Genomic DNA, 21,415 nt, shown 5'->3' with positions numbered 1-21,415 from the left:
TTTTGTTTTAAAGTTCATTCTCTGGGCAAATAACATTAGAGATGAGGAGAAAAATAATTCACGATAGTGGGAGCATCCAAAATCATAGTATTTCTGTTCAGGATCTAAAAATGTCTCCGTAAGCTTTTCCTCCCATGAAAATTGCTGTTAAATAAAATAGGCTAGGTTAGGACAAAATGTGTATCTTTTCAATAATAACTTGGGGCTGCAGACTTTCTGAAATGCAGACTTATCAGACATTTCTCTTAGAAAAATGATATGTTTTATTTCTAATGAGCTTATTATTTTACATGAAGATACTATAGCTGGGAGAAGAGATTGCCCTGCTATAGAAACCACCATCCAATAAATTGTGGCCCCAGCACAGAAAAATTGGTACAGAAATTCTTTTGTGGATTGTAGTTCCCCAGTGGAGCCTAAGTTGCTGGGCATGAGATGATTTCCACAGTCAGTTGAACACCAAAGATGAGACTGGCTATTGGCCACAAACCAGACAGCACAGTCACTAAGACCTGCGTCTATCAATCCAAGGCTGCTTTGACTTCTGATTTTTTTTTTTTTAACAATAGAAATGAAACTGCCACAGGGAGGAGAGAGAACAATGGTGTTTTGACAAATGGAACAAAGATAGAGCTTGGCTGACCATTCAGGTCAGAAAGAAAATGAAGGCACAGGAAGACTGATGCTGGTCAGCCTCCTTGCCAAGAAGCAAACACTCCGTGGGAGGTTTCCAGTGAATTGATGAACAGCCTCAACGGTGGCCATTTGGATTCAACGATTTTGTTGGCTATTTTCTGGCCAAAGAGCACTTATTCTAGGACTTCAAACAGAATGAGAGTTAAAAAATGCATGGTTTGGGAGTTTCCGTCATGGCTCAGTGGAAATGAATCTGACTAGCATCCATGAGGACACAGGTTCTATCCCTGGCCTTGATCAGTGGGTTAAGGATCCGGCATTGCCATGAGCTGTGGTGTAGGTCACAAACACAGCTCGGATCCCAAGTTGCTGTGGCTGTGGCTTAGGCCAACAGCTATAGCTCTGATTGGACCCCTAGCCTGGGAACCCCCATATACCACGGGTGCTGCCCTAAAAAGACAAAAAAAAAAAAAAAAGCATGATTAACACATACATAGTATTCTTAAGACCTAAGGCAGGTGAGAGCTTAGAATCACTGGAAAAGGCATTGTCCTTTTCCCTAGAAATCTTCTAGAGTGGTTTGGATGGAATTCTGGCCTGTGTGTGTGGTGTGTGTGTGTGTGTGTGTGTGTGTGTGTGTGTAGGGGGGTGAAGTTAAGAAACCTCTAGTTGCCCTTACTAGACTTGTAGTCCTTTAAAAAAAAATGGAAATTAGGAAGCATTCATTCATGACCTTGAAGACATTGTTTATAAAAGCATATTATAATGTATCAGTAAAATGAACTGAGAAAAGGGTTTATGAGAAAGTTCACGTGAGAAATGCAGCTATTAGCACGCATGCCATTCCCCACCTTGACCCCAGCAGGAATGTGTAAATGGTGACATATGGAATGTAAGCGTCTGTTGAGATGTTTCATAAATCTGCCTGGCAACGAGCATCACAAGGCCCCCGGGTGAGAACAGGCCCCAGAAAGGGAGAGATGGTGAATGTCACATCTAACTTTAGGCTACATAATCAGGCCAGAATCTGACTATCAAAAATTTCCAGATAATGCTCTTTAATCATAATGATCCTTTTTCTGACAAGGTGATACTGTTTTCATGAGACCCACTCCAGAAATAGGTAATATGTTCATCCATCCATCCGTCCATTTAAGAAACACCAACTGAGGGCCTTCAGCATGGAAGGCAGTGTGCTAGGTACTGCAGGTACAGTGGAGAACCTATTACAGGTGGGAAAACAGATAGTAAACAAATAATAACATGGTTACAATTTGGATTAACCGCTATAAAGGAGGATAAGAGCTTATGTAGGCACCCTTCCTAATTTCTCCATGGGTTATCTCATTTGATCCTCATACTACTACTCTGCAGTAGAAGCTATTTGTCAGTCTCACTTTAGGGATGGAGATACAGAGGCAAGGAGGCCTGCATGTCCTGCCCAAGGTCACACAGTTAACGAGTGGTGGGCCTAGAATATGGAGTCAAGGGGTTGAGTCCAGGCCCTAAGTTCCTGACACGACCCTGCTTTTTATGACCTGAGTAGGGAAGGGGGTGCTGATTTAGATTTGCAGGTTAAAGAAAATTTTCTTCAGGCTATGATTTTAAGCCGAGCTCAAGACAAGACTCGTGCTGTGGGTTTAATGTTTAGGCCTTACCCGCAACAACCCAAAATCCCTGTGTTGAAATCATACTCCCCAGGTGTGATGGTTTTAGGAGATGGAGCCTTTGGGAGGTAATTAGCTGATGAAGGCCGAGCTCCCATGGATGCAATTAGTGCCCCGTATAAGAAGAGGCCAGAGAGCTCGCTTGCTGTCTCATTGTTGTGTGAGGATACAACGAGAAGTCAGCGGTTTGCATCCTGGAAAGTGCTCTCATGAGAACCAGACCATGCCGGCATCCTGATCTCAAATGTCCAACCTCCAGAACTGTGAGAAACGAATTTCTGTTGTTTATAAGCCATGGCCTATGGTAACTTGTTTTCGCAGCCCAAACTGTTTTAGACGACTGGCACATCCAAAAATTCATTCAGCCCTGGAGTTCTCTTGTGGTACAGTGGGTTAAGGATCTGGCGTTGTCACTGATGTGGCACAAGTTCGATCCCTGGCCCAGGAATTTCCACATGCTTGGGGTGCAGCCAAACCAAAAAACTAAAGCAAAACAAAAAACAACTCCTTCAGCTCTGAGGTCTGCTTAATTGTAACCTCAGTTTACCGTCATCAGTTTGGGCACTGCCCAACTCTGAGACCCCCATTAAGTTTTTTAAAGTCTTCCTCCAAATTCCCATGTTAAAAATAGCAGCATTTCTTTACACTCCTAAGACAGATACTCTATTATTCTGTATATTTTTAATTAGTTCATTCATTCATTGATCACGATTTGCAGGCCTATTGTGTGACGGAAGTGAAAGATACAGAAGTCCAGCTCCAGGGGAACACTCACATCACATGACGCCATTAATCCCTGTGGTAGGCAGAATGATGGCATCCCAAAGAGACCCCCACACCCTGATCCCTGGCCCCTGTGACTGTTGTTACCTTCCAAGGCAAAAGAGATGTGTAGACGTGATGAAAGATCTTGCTATGAGTAGGTTATCTTGGATTACCCAGGTGGGCCCAATGTAATTACAGGCATCCTTCTAAAAGTGAAAGAGGGGAGTTCCCATTGTGGCTCTGTGGGTTAAGAACCCTACTTAGCATCCGTGAGGATGCAGGCTCAATCCCTGGCCTTGCTCTGTGGGTTAAGGATCTGGTGTTGCCACAAGCTGTGGTGTAGGTTGCAGATGCATCTCTGATCTGGCATTGCTGTGGCTGTGGTTTAGGCCAGCAGCTACAGCTCTGGTTCTATGCTAGCCTGGGAACTTCCATATGCCCAGGTGCAGCCCTAAAAAGGAAAAAAAAATTTTTTTTAATAAATCAAAGCGAAAGAGTGAGACAGAAGGGTCAGAGCCAGAGAAAGAGATGTAAGGACAGAAGCAGAGTGAGAGTGATGCAGTTCCTGGATTGGGACCACAAACCAGGAGATGTGGGCAGCCTCTGGAAGCTGGAAAAGGCAAGGAACAGATTCTTCACTAGAAAGAACCTCCAGAAAGAAATGCAGCCCAGCCCACACCTTGAGTTGAGCCTGATGAGACCCGTTGGGGATTTCTGATCTCCACAACTATTAGATAATAAATTTGTGTTGTTTTAAGCCACTAAATTTGAGGTAATTTGTTACACTAGGAAACAAATATACTCCCCACTCCAACTACAACTTGGCCCAGGACAGACATCTCTAATCCCCACAGTTTCCCACCGGGCCCAGATGCAGCCTCACAATCTTTCTCAATCCAACAGTCCAGGCAGTTACTCCCAATCCAGCAGTGAAATGCAACTCACCTGCCATCCCAAGGGGTTTGTACAACTTACATCTGATTATGACCCTTCCACCATTGCCACATATGTAAATATTTCTTTTTTTTTCCTTTGCTTTTTTTTTTTTAGGGCTGCACCCATGGCATATGGAAGTTCCCAGGCTAGGGGTTGAACTGGAGCTACAGCTGCCAGCCTACACCACAGCCACAGCAACTTGGGATCCAAGCCACATCTGTGACCTACACCACAGCTCACAGCAGTGCCAGATCTTGAACCCACTGAGTGAGGCCGGGGATCAAACCGCATCCCCGGGATCCTAGTTGGGTTTGTTAACCACTGAGCCAGGAAGGGAACGCCTGAATATTTCTTGATAATTCTCTTAGATTTGGGTTCTTAAACTGGTTCCATCACTTAACTGCTCCGTGTCCTTGGACAAATTACATACATCTCTGTGCATCAATGTCTTCATCTCTAAAATGAGAGTAATAGTATTTACCTCTAAGGTTGTGAAGATTAAGAGAACTCAGTATTTAAGAATCAAAAATAGTGCTTGACTCAAGTATACATTAAAAAAATAAGAAAAACCAAATTCCTTTACCAAAAAAAAAAAATATTGTCTGGCACATAGGAAGTGCTCAGCATATTTTAACAATGGTGATTGATTGTTATTTTTATTATTATTCCCCACAGGGGTTAACACAAGGCTTTTTCTTGTCTTTTTAGGCCTGCACCCTCCGCATATGGAGGTTCCAGGCTAAGGGTCGAATTGGAGCTGTAGCCGCTGACCTTCACCACAGCCACAGCCATGGCAATGCCAGATCTGAGCCACATCTGTGACCTACACCAGAGCTCATGGCAACGCTGGATCCTTAACCCACTGATCGAGGTCAGGGATCAAACCTGCGTCCTCATGGATCCTAGTCAGGTTTGTTTCCACTGAGCCATGATGAGAACTCCAACATAAGGCTTTTTTGGTCATTCTGTCCACAGTGTGGGACAGACAAGAGTGGGTGCAATTTGATAGGAATAATTGGGGAAAGATTAAATTAGGGTGAAAAGGGTCGAAATAGAAAGAAAAGAATGGACTTGAGAGATGACGAGTTGATGATTTGCGTTTGGGGGTGAGGACATGCCGAGGATGTCAAAGTTAGAAACCTTATAATGCCATGTTAATACAGCATGAAATAAATCCTATTTTGGTTTTCTGCTCTCCTCACCCTCCATCTTTTCCTACTGTGATACCTCTTTCTTTTCTTCTCATAATAAAGAAACAGAAGAAAAACCAGGACCAAAAGGAGTCACCAGGTTTAGGAGTATGAACTCTTGTGTAGTGTGCAGCAAAAACAGGGTGGTGGGGGGAGTGTTTCTACCAAAATTTTGGCTTTTTGGTGCCTATGTGTGAAGAAAGCATTATATTTGAGCAGAAAGAGAGGTCGTGTGAGAGGAGAGGAAGAAAAATTAAATAGCATTAAGATGTCTGAATTGATTTTTTAAATAAATGAGTTAGCATATGAGGACAAGTTTTGGTTTTTAATGCCTATAATGAAGTCGGTCTGGGGGTGTAGGCAACAGATGGAGGAGAGAGGAACCAGGCCCATGGTGGCTGTGCAGGGTATGGGAAGGGGCTGGGGACTGAGTGATGGGGAAGACGGGAGCTTTCTGGAATTGGAGTCAGGAGACTCTAGCTCCTGGCCACCAATGCGCATTTGAGCATAGAGCCTACCGTGCAAGGATTCTGTGGGACAGCACTTGTGTGCTTACGGCCTGCAAAGTTGTAGGGAATTGTGGGGAAGGAGTGCGGTCCTCAGGAAAAGCCCATCTTGCTGGTGCATCCCACTGGCCCCACCAGCTCCACAGTGGCTAAAGGGAAACACCTCCCCCCGTCCCAAGACCTTCATGCCCTTTGCCTTTGCACTCTCAAAAGTGACTCCTGTTAAAGACGCTTTGCTTCTGACTGGCGAGGAATTGCTGACCAGTGGAGTTTATTCACACACACACACACCACACACACACACACCCTTTTTTCCTTCTGCCTGGCTGTTCTCAGCAGAAGGGAGGCAGGAAAGGCACACTTGAAATTGTAGCAAGCATTTGAACAGACTGAATTCAATTTTGGATACAAATGTCAAGGAAATGCTCCCTTGGCTCCTGCTCTTTGTTTGCTGAGGCGTGATGTGATGCTCCATTGAAAGACTTACTGATCTCGCCAGCGTTGCACCGATACTGATACAGTGCGCACTGAGTGAGGGGTGGCGGGACGAGCAGGAAAGATGACCTTCCAAAGGGTGCCTGGAAAGGCACTGCCGGGTCCTCGTGCTCACAGGGACAGAAGGCAAGAACCCGAGAGCTTCACAAGTCCCAGCCTGACCACAAAGATGTTACGTGACCTCTTACCACAGCTTTGGCTTGATCTTCTGGTCATAAAGGATCTGGAATAGATGGCCCCTAAGATCTTTTCTTTCTGATGTTTTATGATTCTGGCATTGGTGTTTCTACAGATGCTGGCAAGGAATACCAGCAAAGAGTGTAAGATAAAATTTGGCCTAACCATTTGGAAAGATAATTGGGCATTAGCTTTCAAAAATTTTAATGCATACCCTTTGACCCAGAAGAGTCAATCCTTGGGATGTATCCTATGGAAATGTTAGCATAAATATGCAAGCATAGATGTTTATAATTGCAAAACATGAGAAACCACTTCTGTGCTCATCAGTAGGGAAATGGTTAAATAAATCTACTACCCAGCCCTGTTCTAAAAAAAATGCAGATTCTTTTTTTTTTTTTGCCTTTTCTTGAGCCACTCCCGCGGCATATGGAGGTTCCCAGGCTAGGGGTTGAATTGGAGCTGTAGCCACTGTCCTACGCCACAGCCACAGCAATGTGGGATCTGAGTCGAGTCTGCGACCTCCACCACAGCTCATGGCAATGAGCTTAACCACTGAGCAAGGGCAGGGAACGAACCCGAAACCTCATGGTTCCTAGTCGGATTCATTAACCACTGTGCCACGACGGGAACTCCAAAAAATGCAGATTCTTAAGTCCTGAAAAGGAAAAATACCCAAAATATAACTTCAAGTGAAAAAAGTTAGATTGAGTAAAATATATAGCATGATTTTTCTAAAATGAAATCCACATCTGTGTGATATACATATATTTGATTATGTATTTATATGTATAGGCATAGAGAAAAGGTCAAGAAATTTCCACACTAAACTTATAATAATGGTTTCCCCCTAGGGAGACATGGTCCAGTATAGTAGTCACAAGCCACATGTGGCTACTGAAAACTTGAAATACGGCTGGTGCAACTGAGGAATCAGATTTTAAAATTTTATTTAATTTAAATTAATTCATATTTAACTTACAAACTGGTACTTCATTCACTTATTGGAAAACTATTATGAATGTTTGCAACGCCTTGGCTATGTGAATGTACTTTTTCAAATGTATGTTTTAGGAAATCTCAATACGGTCAAGTTTTTTCAATGAAAATTTAGTATCCAAATTGAGAAAGGCTCTGAGTGTAAAACACATACCAGATTAAGCATACTTGGTACAAAAAAATAATGGAAACTATCTCAATAAAAATTGTATACCTCACGAATAACTTAATGTTGATTATATGTTGAAGTAACAACATTTTGGGTACATTAGATTAAATAAAATGTATGATTTAAATTAGTTTCACCTGTTCTTTTATATTTTTAATATGGCTACTAAAAATTTGTAACTATATATGGGGCTCATACCATATTTCTATTGGACAGTGCTGCTTTGGGGAATGGGACAGAGGAGAGGGCTAGACTTTAACTTTTTGCTCAATATGCTTTTTATTGTTTGATTTGGTTACAGCAAGCCGATAACTTTCTGTAACTTTCATAATTTATAACGAATGGTACCTTTCATAATTTATGAAGAACAATAATTTCAAAATGTTAAAATAATGTCTAGGGTTATTTTGATATATAAAGTAAATTATTGAGGGAGTTCCCGTTGTGGCGCAGTGGTTAACGAATCCGACTAGGAACCATGAGGTTGCGGGATCAGTCCCTGCCCTTGCTCAGTGGGTTGGGGATCCGGCGTTGCCGTGAGCTGTGGTGTAGGTCGCAGGTGCGGCTTGGATCCCGCGTTGCTGTGGCCCTGGCATAGGCTGGTGGTTACAGCTCCAATTCGACCCCTAGCCTGGGAACCTCCCATATGCCGCGGGAGCGGCCCAAGAAATGGCAAAAAGACAAAAAATAATAATAATAATAATAAAGTAAATTATTGAGAACCTACTTCAAATTTGTTCCTTTGGAGATGGCGTGTCCAGGTCTGAAATAAGTATTTGTGCCGTCAGGTTATTAGACTATAGCACTCTCAACTGTGGTGTCTCTGGGATTTACCAGCATCTTCTAAATGCCTAACTCTTTTTTGGATGACTACTCTCCTCAGCAAGGATACCTTGTCCTGACAACCCGCCCAGCTGTGCTGGAAAAGAATTGTTTCTCAGAGAGTAGGAGTTAAACCCAGGAGGGTTAGAAAAAAAAAGAGAAATAACCCTTAAAGAAATCTCCCCTCTTCTCTCCAACTCTCTCGTTCTCCCATATCAAGATTTCCCAAGGCTTTGGGGGATCTCGAGTTCGAGGCTGAACTTCCTACCTCACTAAATGACAAGGCCAGGATGTTAATGTTCCCCACACAGACACGTCTGCATTATACATAAAGATGTCTGTGTTACACATAAACACGTTATGGCTGTAACAATATCACTTTCAAAGGAGTGCTAATCCGCTGAAGTCATCGAGTCAGAAAACATTTGCTTCTCCATGTCTTGTGTCTGAGCTATGTGACGGAGGGAGGGGAGAAAGGATGAAGGAAAGGGAGAGAGAATGCACTTTATAAAACCCTACTTAGGGAGATAGTTTTTAAAACTATCCGTCTGGTTTCTTGTTCATTTGTTATGATGCCACTCTCTTAGACTATTTAGTCCCTGTTTAAAAAATTCATTGTAGGGAGTTCCCATCATGGCTCAGTGGTTAACGGGTCTGACAAGGAACCATGAGGTTGCGGGTTCAATTCCTGCCCTTGCTCAGTGGGTTAAGGATCCAGCGTTGCCGTGAGCTGTGGTGTGGGTCGCAGACACGGCTCGGATCCCGCATTGCTGTGGCTGTGGCGTAGGTCGGTGGCTGCAGCTCCGATTCGACCTCTAGCCTGGGAACCTCCACGTGCCGTGGGAGCAGCCCAAGAAAATGGCAAAAAGACAAAAAAAAAAAAAATTTCATTGTAGTCTTTTTTATACAGATAGATAACCCCAATCAATATTTTGGATATGAGATTGTTGGACTTGAATGGATGTCATAAGGTGATTTGGGTGGGGAAAAAAAAATCAGCTGTGGTCGTAAAGCTCAGGAAACTGCCAAGTCAGTGCTTCCCCAAAACGCTGTACTACCCAGATTGTGCCTCCCTAGATCAGATTTGCCTGCTTTTGTTTATCTTCCCTGCTAGGCACCTATATGCCCAGCACCTAACACAAGTTCTGGCAGATACTAGGCTCTTAATAAAGATGTGTTGATTGACTGAATGAAAGAATTAGTGAAGAAATGAACAGACCTACTATTCAAATGCCAGCCATTACCTAAAGCATGAATAAAATTAGAATTTCAGCTCAAAAATGGACTTGTAAATTTTCCATCTTACCAACACTGCATATTTTAAATGCCCATTATGGGCTATAAAAGCTGGCTGAACAAAGCCACCTTTAAAACACACACACACACACACACACACACACATTCTGTCCCTGCCCTGTGAAGTTTACAACCTGGGGGGTTGGGGGAAGGCAGGGGTCAAGCATAAATACATAAAGTAAAAAATTACAAATGGTAATAAGTGCTTCCAAGGATATAATCAGGGATGGTGATAGAGAATAAAGGAGGGAACTATACCAATTTAGCCAAGCCCATTCGTCTCTTCTCTGAGCAAGTGACACTTAAGCTCAAACACGGGGGATGAGAAGGTATCACCTATTAAACTATTAAAGACACAAATTGGGGTTGGGGGGATATGGGTGAGAGGGAAGAGTCTTCCACACACCCAGGAGCAGGGTCTGCTGCTTCTGTGACTCACTGCCCAATGTGCTATGAAATTTCAAACTTGAATGGATTCTTTTGGGTGTTAGAGCCGATGCTAATTTGCTTGCCTGGCTGGGTGTCCCATGTCTGTTGGAACCCATGTGCTCAAAGCGTAGAGGGTGATTCTGAGGGAATGTTCTGAATGGGGGCTAGGGGGTGGCTAGCTGGTAAATTCACTTCTCTTCAAGGTTGTCTCGTGCCCCTTCACATTCACTTCTGTATTTCAGATTTCTCTCTATTCAATTTCTGCTTTAAATACATATTTTTGTTGACAGTAGATACATAGGGGGTACTGAGGATTGACAAAATAGAAAATTCTTCCTCTTCATCTTATAGTCCTTATCCCTTTTCGATATTTTTAACTATGAGCTTTTTATAACTTATAAAACTATTAAATAAAATTGCAAACTACATATATACAGTTCTGTACAACATGCCACTTTAGGACCATTGCTGGGAATTAGTGTTTTCTTTTTTCTAATTGTTAGTTCATTACAAGCTCAGAGCAGTTAGATTTGGAAAACTCAGGGAAAAATTAAAAATAAAATTATTTGTCATAACTGAATGACCCACAGATGACTGTTAATATTTTCTAGGTATACAGAAGTCCCCTTATTCGAGGTTTCGCTTTCCAAGGTTTTGGTTACCCCTGGTCAACCACAGATCAGAAATATTCAATGGAAAATTCCAAAAATAAACAATTCATGTTTTTTTTTTTTTTTTTGCCTTTTCTAGGGCCGCTCCCGTGGCATATGGAGGTTCCCAAGGTAGGGGTCTAATTGGAGCTGTAGCCACCGGCCTACACCAGAGCCACAGCAACGCGGGATCCAAGCCGCGTCTGCAACCTACACCACAGCTCACAGCAACGCTGGATTGTTAACCCACTGAGCAAGGCCAGGGATCGAACCCGCAACCTCATGGTTCCTAGTCGAATTCGTTAACCACTGCGCCACGACGGGAACTCCAATTCATAAGTTTTAAATGCTGAGGAGCCTGATGAAATTGTTTGTGGACCTGAACGTGAATCATCTTTTTGTCCACCATATCCTGCCCCTTGGTCATTTAGCAGCTGTCTTGGTTATCAGATCAATTGTCAAGCAGTTCTAGTGTTCCAGGAGCTCTTATTTTACTTAGTAATGGCCCCAAAGCTCCATAGAGTAGTGGTGCTGGCAGAAAAGCCAGAGAGAAGCCGTAAAGTGCTTCTTTAAAGTGAAAATGTGAAAGTTCTTGAGCTAATAAGGAAAACAATCTGTGTGCTGAGGTTGGTAAGATTTACAGTAAGAATGACTCTTCTACCCGTGAAATTGTGAAGAAGGGAAAAGAAATTTGTGCTAGTCTTGCTGTTGCACCTGAAACTGAAAAACCTATGACTACAGTGAGTGATAAGGCTGAGTTAAGATAAAACATATCCCCCATAGACGAGGGGGCAATAATCTATTTACTTCCTAATACAGTTTAAAAAACAGGATCACATTCTACTTGTTAATTTACAATTGGCTTTTTAAACTCAATATGTGAAGGCAACTGTCCCTGGCAATAAATGTCGAGATTTGAATGGAGGTATCATAGTTTAACCAATTCTCTTTTGATGGACATTTAGGCTATAATTTTCACCACAGGATTAACTAGTTTTTATGAAATTTTTTATGTCTGTCACAATCCTGGGGTTTTACTGGATGCCTCAAAATTCAGTAAACGACACTACTACTGACTTCTCAAGAAATAAGGTTTCCAAAGAGGGCAGCCTTTAGGGCATTAGCCTGTTGTGGCCTCCTTTGCCTGGCAAAGCAATAAAAACTACTCTTGGCTTCTTTGCCTCCCCAACCCCCCCCAAAAAAAAAGAAATGAGATTTTTCTTTGCACATATATAGTCAAGTACTTCATGCAATGTTCCCCTGGGTGCAAACTTGATATATGAAAATATAGACTGATGGAATCAACTTCAGGATTGTTTCTTAACTTCACTAAACTGTGTTTTTTAGGGCCACACCTGCAGCATATGGAGGTTCCCAGGCAAGGGGTCGAATTGCAGCTGTAGCCACCTGCCTACACCGACGCCACAGCAATGCGGCATCCTGTCTGTGACCTACACCACAGCTCACAGCAACGCAGCATCCTTAACCCCCTGCGGAGGCCAGGGATCTCATGGATACTAGGCGGGTTGGTTAACCACTGAGCCACGACGGCAATTCCCACTAAACAGTTTAAATAGCAATTTCCACCTCTTTCACTCAGGAGTGTCCTTTCAAAAACTATCAGCGTCTCTGAGGGTTGTCAGCGAAGGGTAGGGAGGGATGCCTCTAAAATATCTAATGCTTTATCTCAGACTACCTCAGGTCTTTGGTATAGAGGTGGGGGAGGGGTGGGGTTCTAATAGAGGCCACCGCTCAGATCACAGCTGTTACCAATTGACCCATTAGGCCGGCAGGTGATGGGGGCGGGGCAAGAGGCAGAGATCCAGGTGCGCAGGAATCAGAAGTGAGGAGGCTGGAAAGGTTCGAGCCGTTGAAGCCCCCACCTGCCAGGACATATAAATGGGAGCCTCAACCGACCACTCTCCAACAAATCAGAACAGCCGCCAGGGCCGGACCGTCTTCGTGCCAAAGCAGCCCATCCGTCTCCAAGCCAGCAAATACACAAAGATCCATTCCACCCTCAAACCTGACATTCTCCTTAGTTACAATCCTGTGATTTCCAAAAAGATTATTTTCTGTTTCTTTACAGCTATAGCAACCTGCTCTCTTAAATAGCTTCTTTATCTGGTGGGGCAGTTACAGCCTGTGACTAACAGCTGTGGTTCATAAACATGAGTTTCACTGTGTGGGTCAGTAGTTCTTAGTCTTTTCTGAATGGCAACTCCTCCAGCTGATCTTGGCATTGAGAGGCACCTTCCTTCAGCAGTCAGGTTGATCCTCTATAGTGCAGTTTATTGTTGGAGGGTTCTGTTGCCTCATTATAAAAGAAGTGACATTTTTATGAAAGCTGCAAATTCTTGCATCTAATAACCGAACTTATTTCTGGATCTTGGTTTTACTAGTGATTTTAACTTTCCCCATTGAGTTTTTCCTTATATTCCATGTGGTCTACAATAGGTAAGTCTTTCTTTTAGGGGAAAAGTGCCCTTTCAAAAAGTAATTCATAATTATAAAAATTTTTGGAAAAAAATCTGCAGGCTCTAGGGCTTGCGAAGAGTTCTTAGAAATGAGGCCAAGAGCACAATCCACAAAAGAAAAAAAAAAAATTAGACTTCATCGAAACTAAAAGCTTTTGCTTTGTGAAAGATAATGTTAAAGAGGATGAAAAGCCAGGCTATAAATTGGGAGAAATATTATTTGCAATGACTGCCCATCAGGATGGGAAGCTGATTTACTGAGCCCTTATGATGTGCTGAGCCCTGGACCAAATCCTTTATGTTTATCATCCCATTTCAATCTTGCAGCATTTCTATCAGGCAGGAGCAGTTACTATTCTTGTGCTAAAATTCAGAGGCAGAGGCTCAAATAGACTTAGGGTCCAGTCCAAGATCATGTCACCAGTGAGAGGCAGGGCCAGGATTCAGCACAGAGCTGTTCATCACCCAGGGAGGCAAAAGCCTGGACTCTGGAGCAAGACTCCCTGAGTTCAAATCCTGGCTCCCTTCTTGGTAGCTATTTGACTTTACCTTTATTTCCCCATCTGTAAAATGGAATTAATAATAATAATAATAATAATACCTGCCTCAGAGGGTTGTCATAAGAATTAAATACATGAACCTGTCTACTGCCAAACAGCATGTGCCCAGCATGTAGCAAGGGCCACGTGAGTGATTGATACGGTTATGGTGTTATTATTCTACTGACTCTTAAAATAGGATGGAGAGACAGGAAAAAAGCAAATGACCCAAAGAGACACCACTTCAAGTTACCTCAAGAAATTGCTCCTGGCTAAGTCACACAACACGTGCTGCCTCCGGGCTGCTGCTCCCAGCCCCAGGGCTTTCAGCAAAGTGAAACCAGCTATTTCCAAAGCTAAACTCTTCAGGTTAGCATTTAGTCTTCGCCTTATTGGGAAAGGGATGGAGGTGGGGTGGGAGAGGACAACTCTTTCCTAGAAGAACCAGCAATGGATTTACTTTAAAGATACTTGCCTTTTACAAGTATTTGTTTAGGAGTATCCAGTGGTCTTATTATGTGTATCTCTGTTGCCATAGTTTACCATGGACTGTCAGTGTCCTCTTTACTACAGGAAATATGGTCATTAGTCCTTTAAATCTAATCAGATTAGAGAAACAATTCAGAAAACTCATCTTTAAGATTCTCTTCTAGAACAACTCTAGGTACCTAAAGCTAACAAAAGATAACAAGAGCTGTTACCTACCTGACTGACAGTGGCTGGTTACAAAAGTGAAGAGCTCTGGAGTTGGGGTTTTCTTAACGTCTCCAAATTGGTCATGAGGATCTCAAAATGATGGCTTCAGTCAGGGCAATTTTCAACCACAGTCCATAGCCCTAGGAAAGACTTCTCCTTGAGAGAGCCTGAGGTTGCCTTTTGAGATGGGAGCCGAGGGATCATGAGCCAGGCTCAGTGCCCTGGGTGGATCTCACAGAGCTCAGGGGGCTACACATAGAAAACTTCCTGTGCAGAGCAGTAAAAATGTTACTACTGGTGTAGGACCCTGTGCCAGGTTTATAGCTCGGAGTCTCTGATGCAAACTCCAGGTTACAATGGCCTTCCGGAAGGACAGGGCTTACAGCTGATCTAGTTTAGGAAGAAGACCTCTTACCAGAATCCCTGAGTACAAAGAATACCTGATTTGGGGGAAAAAAATCCACCCCAAGACTGGTGTCCAAGAGGAGTCCCCTTAGAATCCCCAGGATTTTATTTTCATCTCTATAAAGAATCGTAAATCTTTAGGATTATGGAAATTCATCTTAATGTGATTTTATCAGCATCCATTATCCCATGTGCTAACAGAAGGCACTATTGTTCATGCCATATCCACCTAGTTGAACTCTTTCATTTATGATGAAGAAATTGAAGCCCTGAGTCACAGAGCATCATAAGAATAAAGGCCTGGAACACAAGATTGCTGCCCTCAGTCCAGTTCTCTACCCTCTGAGCCACCCTGCCAAAGTAACAGTTTAAAGGATGACTTTCTAAACAGATCACTCCTTCTCTCTTTTACAAAGCCACTGGATCACCTCCCTGCAGATAACTCTATCCCTAAGTGAATTCAGAGCACTGTGGAACATGTCTCATCATGAACTAGAGCTTCTGCTGGGATGGGGAGAGAAAATTCTCTTGTCTGTGTGTGTGTGGGGGGGTATACTGAACTCACAAAAAGACTCAGCAGAACAATCCTGCTATTCAGAATGACTAGCGAATGGTCTTTCTGATTATCTAGTGGTTTCACTCACATTTGTTGAATAAATAATAAATGGAGAATTGAAATATAATACCAGCAATTCTACTGAATTTAATTCAATCTTTCTTCCCCTAATATGTCAAGGTCATCATAATGAGTATGGATTACCACTCTGGAGAATTCAACTGATGGAGAACAGGGGTTGGCAATCTTCCCTTTGGTGTATTTTTGGTACTTTGCTGACCCTGATGTAGGAGGTGGATGACCAAGCTGGCTCTTCTCTCTCTCCTTTAAAGTAAATCCCTCATATCAGTGTGCTTATCTTTCACTTATCCTTTTCTCATAAAAATATCTTGAGGAATGTACACGCACACCCAAGTCTAGTTATCTGATCTCTGGTTGACTGGGACATAGTTACCCAATCAATAGGACCATCACATAGAGGATTATGTCTTCAAGTTTTCCTTTGAATTCTCAGCTAACGGGGCTGAAGACATGCCATGGGTCACTTGATTCTTTTTGCTTCATTTAGGAACATGAATGCTGAGGCCAAGAAGAAGAAACAGCCAAATGAGACAACTGGCAACCCAGATACAGAACAACTTAGCGGTAGGTTCAAGAAAAGTGAGGTCAATTTTTAAAAATTTTAATTCAATGTCCAATTACAATTTAATACATTTTTTTTGAGCAGGCAGCAAATTAAAACAAAGAACAGTAAGCAGAGAGACATGTCAGGTAAATTACACAACAGAGGCTTTTAGTGAAACCATTTTTTAACTTACTGCTTTTCAAATCAAACTAAATGTTTCTAAATGTTTAGGTTATTTTTAAAATCGCAAATCAAGATTTATCTACATTTAGGTAGGTTCTGCTTACTCATGTCCAAAAGGCTTGGTCCTCTGGAGAGAAAGTAGTCCTTGCTCTTTTTTCAATTACTTATTAACACCTATTACTTGTCAGGATTTATGCCAGGTATCAGGCTAAGAAGGAATGAGACAGAGCCCCTCTCTTGTAGGGACTGACATGGAGACAAAATGCTCAAAATTTTCTCACCCTCACCATCATTTTCCTTCTTACAGTGCCACCAATCTGAGCTTTACAAGTAATCATATGGTTTCCCTATGGGGTTTCTGTGTAGTGATACTTAATTCATTTGACCTCTCGAAAATCCTGCTGTGTTTTCTCTTTTTCTTTAACTTCTTTAACTTTCTTTAACTTTTTTTTTCCTGATATCTTTCTTTGGTGCTGTCACACTGACACAACGAAGAGCTAAATCGAGAAGTGTCTGCTCACCCCTGGTTCTTCATACTGGGTTCACTGGTAAGGGTTTTGTTACGTACTATCTTTCTCAAATTTTCTCTAGCTCATTTATCCCTGATCTGTTTTCTTTCATACTTATAAATCATGATTACTCTTTGCTAAAGCATTATTTGTAATAGTTAAGGAAAATAACAGAGCTGTTACTTATAACTCCATCCATAGAAAGGTGGTTAGATCAACTGCAGTATATCCATACAATGGAGCCCTCTCCATGCTTTAAAAAGAATGAGAGGTCTCTAAAAAAGTTGAATGCATAAAAGCAGAGATTAAAAATGGTGACTGCCAAAGGCTGATGGGGGGTGGGTATAGGAAACGGGGAGATATTCATCAGAGGGTACAAAGTTTCAGTTATGTAGGATGAATTAATCTGGAGATTTAAGGTGCAACACGGTGACTATAGTTAATAGTACCGTATCATATTCTTGAAATTTGCTAAGAGAGTAGAGCTTTTCACCACATACGAAAATGTGGTAACTGGAGTTCCCGTAGTGGTGCATTGGTAAATGAATCCGACTAGGAACCGTGAGGTTGCGGGTTCAATCCCTGCGCTTGCTCAGTGGGTTAACGATCCGGCGTTGCCATGAGCTGTGGTGTAGGTTGCAGACGTGGCTGGGATCCTGCGTTGCTGTGGCTCTGGCGTAGGCCGGCGGCTACAGCTCCGATTTGACCCCTAGTCTGGGAATCTCCATATGCCACGGGAGCGGCCCAATGAATGCCAAAAAGACAAAAAAAAAAAAAAAAAAATGTGGTAACTATTTAAGGTTATAGATATATTCATTAGCTTATGGTAATCATTCCACCATGTGTATATATACCAGATCATCTTGTCGAGCAGCTCAAATATATATAGTTTTTTTATGTGTCAGGTATATCTCAGTAAAGCTGGGGGGGAGGGAATGAGAGGTATCTGTGATACGTTGTAAAGTTACGAAAAAGGCAAGTTGCAAAACAATGTGTTGTGAGACCCCATTTAACAACCCATATGTGAATCTGTTTAACATGCATCTTAACACACACACACACACACACACACACACACACACACACAGTATTTAAATGGAAAAACTTTTTTTTTTTAATATGGAATGCTTCACGAATTTGAGTATCATCCTTGCGCAGGGGCCATGCTAATCTTCTCTGTATTGTTCCAGTTTTAGTATATGTGCTGCCGAAGCATATGTGCTGCCGAAGCGAGCACTAAACGGAAAAAGTTTTAGGAGATATACAGAGTATGTGTCTGGGAACTAGCAGAGTTTAGTGAATGAGTTAAGGGAGGAACAGATGAAAGGGAATGTCTACACTTCCCTACTGATTATTCTACATTTCCCTATCGATTATTTTGATAATGAATAGATGTACTTTTATAATAACTATATAAATGTATAGAAAGGAGAAATATATTATTTTTCCTAGACGTTGAAGAACTATACATTCTTCTGGAATTGCATAGCTGTTGAGTTTTCATTCCCTTTGATGACACACTTACCTCCTCTTTTATAGCTTCAGGGAATTAAGGCCCTAGACTGAGAAGTGGGTGCCCTTGCTTTCCTACCTTCTACTTCTGCAGGCTCCCCAGCCTGGGATAATGAGCTATTTGCAATTATTTGCAGCTCCCAGGAAACCTGCCAGCTGCATAACCATTCTGCTCTTGTCTTGTGCGACTCATGTCATTCTAAAGCTTCAGCATGCATCTTCTGCAGAGGTCTGGAGCCTTCCTGGGGTAGATAGGTTTTTATCAGTATTTCCTTGGGCTCAGCGAAGTGCACAGTCAGCCCTCCACTTCCAAGGACGTGAAAACCTCTGGATACCTCAGGCTGACTCTGTGCATCGGCATCCACCGTTTCATATAAGGGACTCCCGCGGCTGTGGCTTTTGGTATCTTCAGGGCTGAATCAATTCCCCATGGATACTGAGGGACGATGGTAGTTCATGCAGGTTTATCATACACTGTTCCTGGAAATCTTGGTCACATAATAGATAGACTTAGCCCTGGAAAATCTAGGCCACAATGGTAGGTTAAAGGTTATGGGCTATTGTGGAAAGGTATTGGGATTAAAACCCAAGTTCAGGAGTTCCCGTCGTGGCGCAGTGGTTAACAAATCCGACTAGGAACCGTGAGATTGCAGGTTCAATCCCTGCCCTTGCTCAGTAGGTTAATGATCCGGCGTTGCCATGAGGTGTGGTGTAGGTTGCAGACATGGCTCGGACCCCACATTGCTGTGGCCCTGGTGTAGGCCAGCGGCTTCAGCTCCGATTCGACCCCTAGCCTGGGAACCTCCATATGCCGCAGGAGCGGCCCAAGAGATGACAAAAAGACAAAAAGACAAAAAAAAAAAAAAAAAAAAAAAAAACCCAAGTTCAAGTTCTTACTATATTATATTTTCTTTACCCCAAATTTGAAATCTCTGAGCCTCAGTTTCCTTGTCAGTAAAATAAGAATTAAAATATCTGCCTCCCAGAGTAGCATTTAATATGAGAGTATATAAAGTATTTTGCATTTTGTAAAGCACGTATCACATATATATGATGGGAGGACCAACAACCCAGACATTAGATATGAATAGTCACATCTTTATGGCTGCGTAACCTACTAGATTTTTTATTTAATTTTCTTTTGTCCAAATAAAAACTTTAAAATTTCTTTGAAGCATCTTAAAAGCCATTCCTTTACCTTGAATAGTCTTGTTCTTTAAACGCAATTTTTTTTCTCTTCCCTAAATATTTCTCCAAATGGGTTTTAAAAGGGGCACAAAAGTATCAGTTCCAGAAAGAAGGCGACAGCACTCTACCAGCATGCTATGCCAAATTGCATAGCACTCTGAAAGCAGATTAAAGTTGTTTCAAATGCTTCAAAGAGAAGGAAAATCTAATCCCCCAAGGCTTCTTTTAAATCCATATTCCTTAATTTCAGTAAATTTCCCAAGTCTTTTAAAAGGCCCAAATATCATTTTACAGTTTGGAAGAAGTAATGGAGAACATTTCCCAATTCTTTAGAACGTTCTTTTTTCCTTTAAAGGGGGCTCAGTAAAGCTCGGTCTCCCCCATAAAGGAACTGGCCTGGGTAGAAGACAGCCTGCTTGTCTTGGGGGGTGGGTGTGGGGCAGGGTGGGTGCAGCCATCCCCAGGGCCCTGAGCCTGGAGTTTATGGCTAATCACTACCTAGAGAATTTCCTAAAGAAGTGGAGTCAGGCATTTTCCCTGTTATTTCTGGGCGAGATTTGCATGTCTGTCATTGTGGGAAGAACGCCCAGTCCCTTCACTATGTTACATTGAAGGAAAGAAAGTTTCCAAATGAGAAGAAAAACAAGCCCTACTGCAGCAGAGGCAAGTGGAATCACTGCTTTGGAAAAACTACTCTTAAGCCTCTTCATCTGCCCAGAGCCTCAAACTGTTTTTTTGAAATACTTTTATTGATTCTTCCCTTGCTGACCTATGAAAACAATTATAAGAGCCCCAATTACAACAATGAGTATTTATTGAGATTAATCATGTACCAAGCACTGTGCCAGTGGTCCCACATGCTATATTTCATTAAATCTGCTTGGTACCCTTGAGGCAGATACTATTATTAGACCCATGATACAGATGAAAAAGTTGAGGTCTAAAGAGCTAGTTAAGCAGCAAAGTGATACACAGCTACTTAAGTGCTTGAACAAGGACACAAAGCTCATCTCTTTCTGACTCCCGAAGTCTGGGTTCGACCAGAGCAGCACACTGCCTGAATACAGTCCCAAGGCAGTTCAGGGAGGGCCTGTGTTGAAGACTTCTCTTCTACTTCCATTCAGGAATTTTATTTTAATTAGCAATAGCTGCCTGGGTCCCAACTAGGTGTGGTAAGTGGTTTACATGCTGGGTCTCATTTTATGCTTCCCAGCAGATTGAAATGGGATAAACTACCCTAGAAATGCTTTCTGTCAAGACTCTTCTTTTTCTCCTGTTTCTTTCCCCCTTCTGCTTCATCTCAGAGATGCTGAGATGCATTTTCTTTCCCTCTTTCTTTGCTTTCCTTTTTTTTCTTCTTTTTTTTAAGTTTAACCTGTGTTAACATTTTCTCCATCTCTCTTTTTTTTTTTTGTCACACCTGCAGCATGAGAAAGTTTCCAGGGCTAGGGATCAAGCCACACCCACACAACAGCAGCAACCCCAACCACTGTAGTGACAACAGCCGGATCCTTAACCTACTGAGTCAGTCCTTTGGCTGCATTTTTTACCTTGCCTTCACCCTGACTTAAAATGACCACTGTGTAGTGAAGAGAGATGGGTGCATCTTTTCAGGTGCCTCTGATTTTGTTCGAGGGGAACTTACAAGTGTTGTTTTGCTCTCTGACTTCAGGACATCTCCCTGTGGATAGTGCCAGAATGGTGACCTCAGGCCACGTCTTGATTGCTGATTACAAGTAATCCAGCTCCAGAGGTGATAGAGTGACCTTTCTTTAAAAAGGAGATAAAAATAGCTAAGAAACAACTCTTTGCTTAGTTCTCTGAACCGCTGGCATTTTTCCAGGGTAGACTTATGTACTTTTTGTACTTGGAGAAAAAAAAAAGAGATGGGATTTGATCCAAGAATGGTCCTACAAATGAGAGAAATATGGAGCAAGCAGCTGGAGCAGAGCAGCCAAGTGGTACCACCAGCTGCAGGCCCATTAATT

General features: G+C 42.3%; 1 long non-coding RNA gene across 2 annotated transcripts in view; it reads left to right on the top strand.

Moving 5' to 3' along the window:
- Positions 1 to 21,415, top strand: part of LOC102161978 — a 53,051-nt gene that overhangs the window by 16,769 nt on the left and 14,867 nt on the right. The window contains exons 2-3 of one of the 2 annotated variants that reach the window (XR_002341531.1): positions 15,979 to 16,055; positions 16,714 to 16,766. This is a non-coding gene — a long non-coding RNA (uncharacterized LOC102161978). The remainder of the gene's footprint in view (positions 1 to 15,978; positions 16,056 to 16,713; positions 16,767 to 21,415) is intronic. The other variant, XR_002341530.1, reaches the window with a different exon arrangement.

The sequence above is a fragment of the Sus scrofa genome, chromosome 2 (genome assembly GCF_000003025.6).
Source record: "Sus scrofa isolate TJ Tabasco breed Duroc chromosome 2, Sscrofa11.1, whole genome shotgun sequence".
In the NCBI taxonomy this organism is placed as follows: domain Eukaryota; kingdom Metazoa; phylum Chordata; class Mammalia; order Artiodactyla; family Suidae; genus Sus; species Sus scrofa.
The sequence above is the reverse complement of the archived record's forward strand: the minus strand, read 5'-3'. Positions and strand labels throughout refer to the sequence as shown.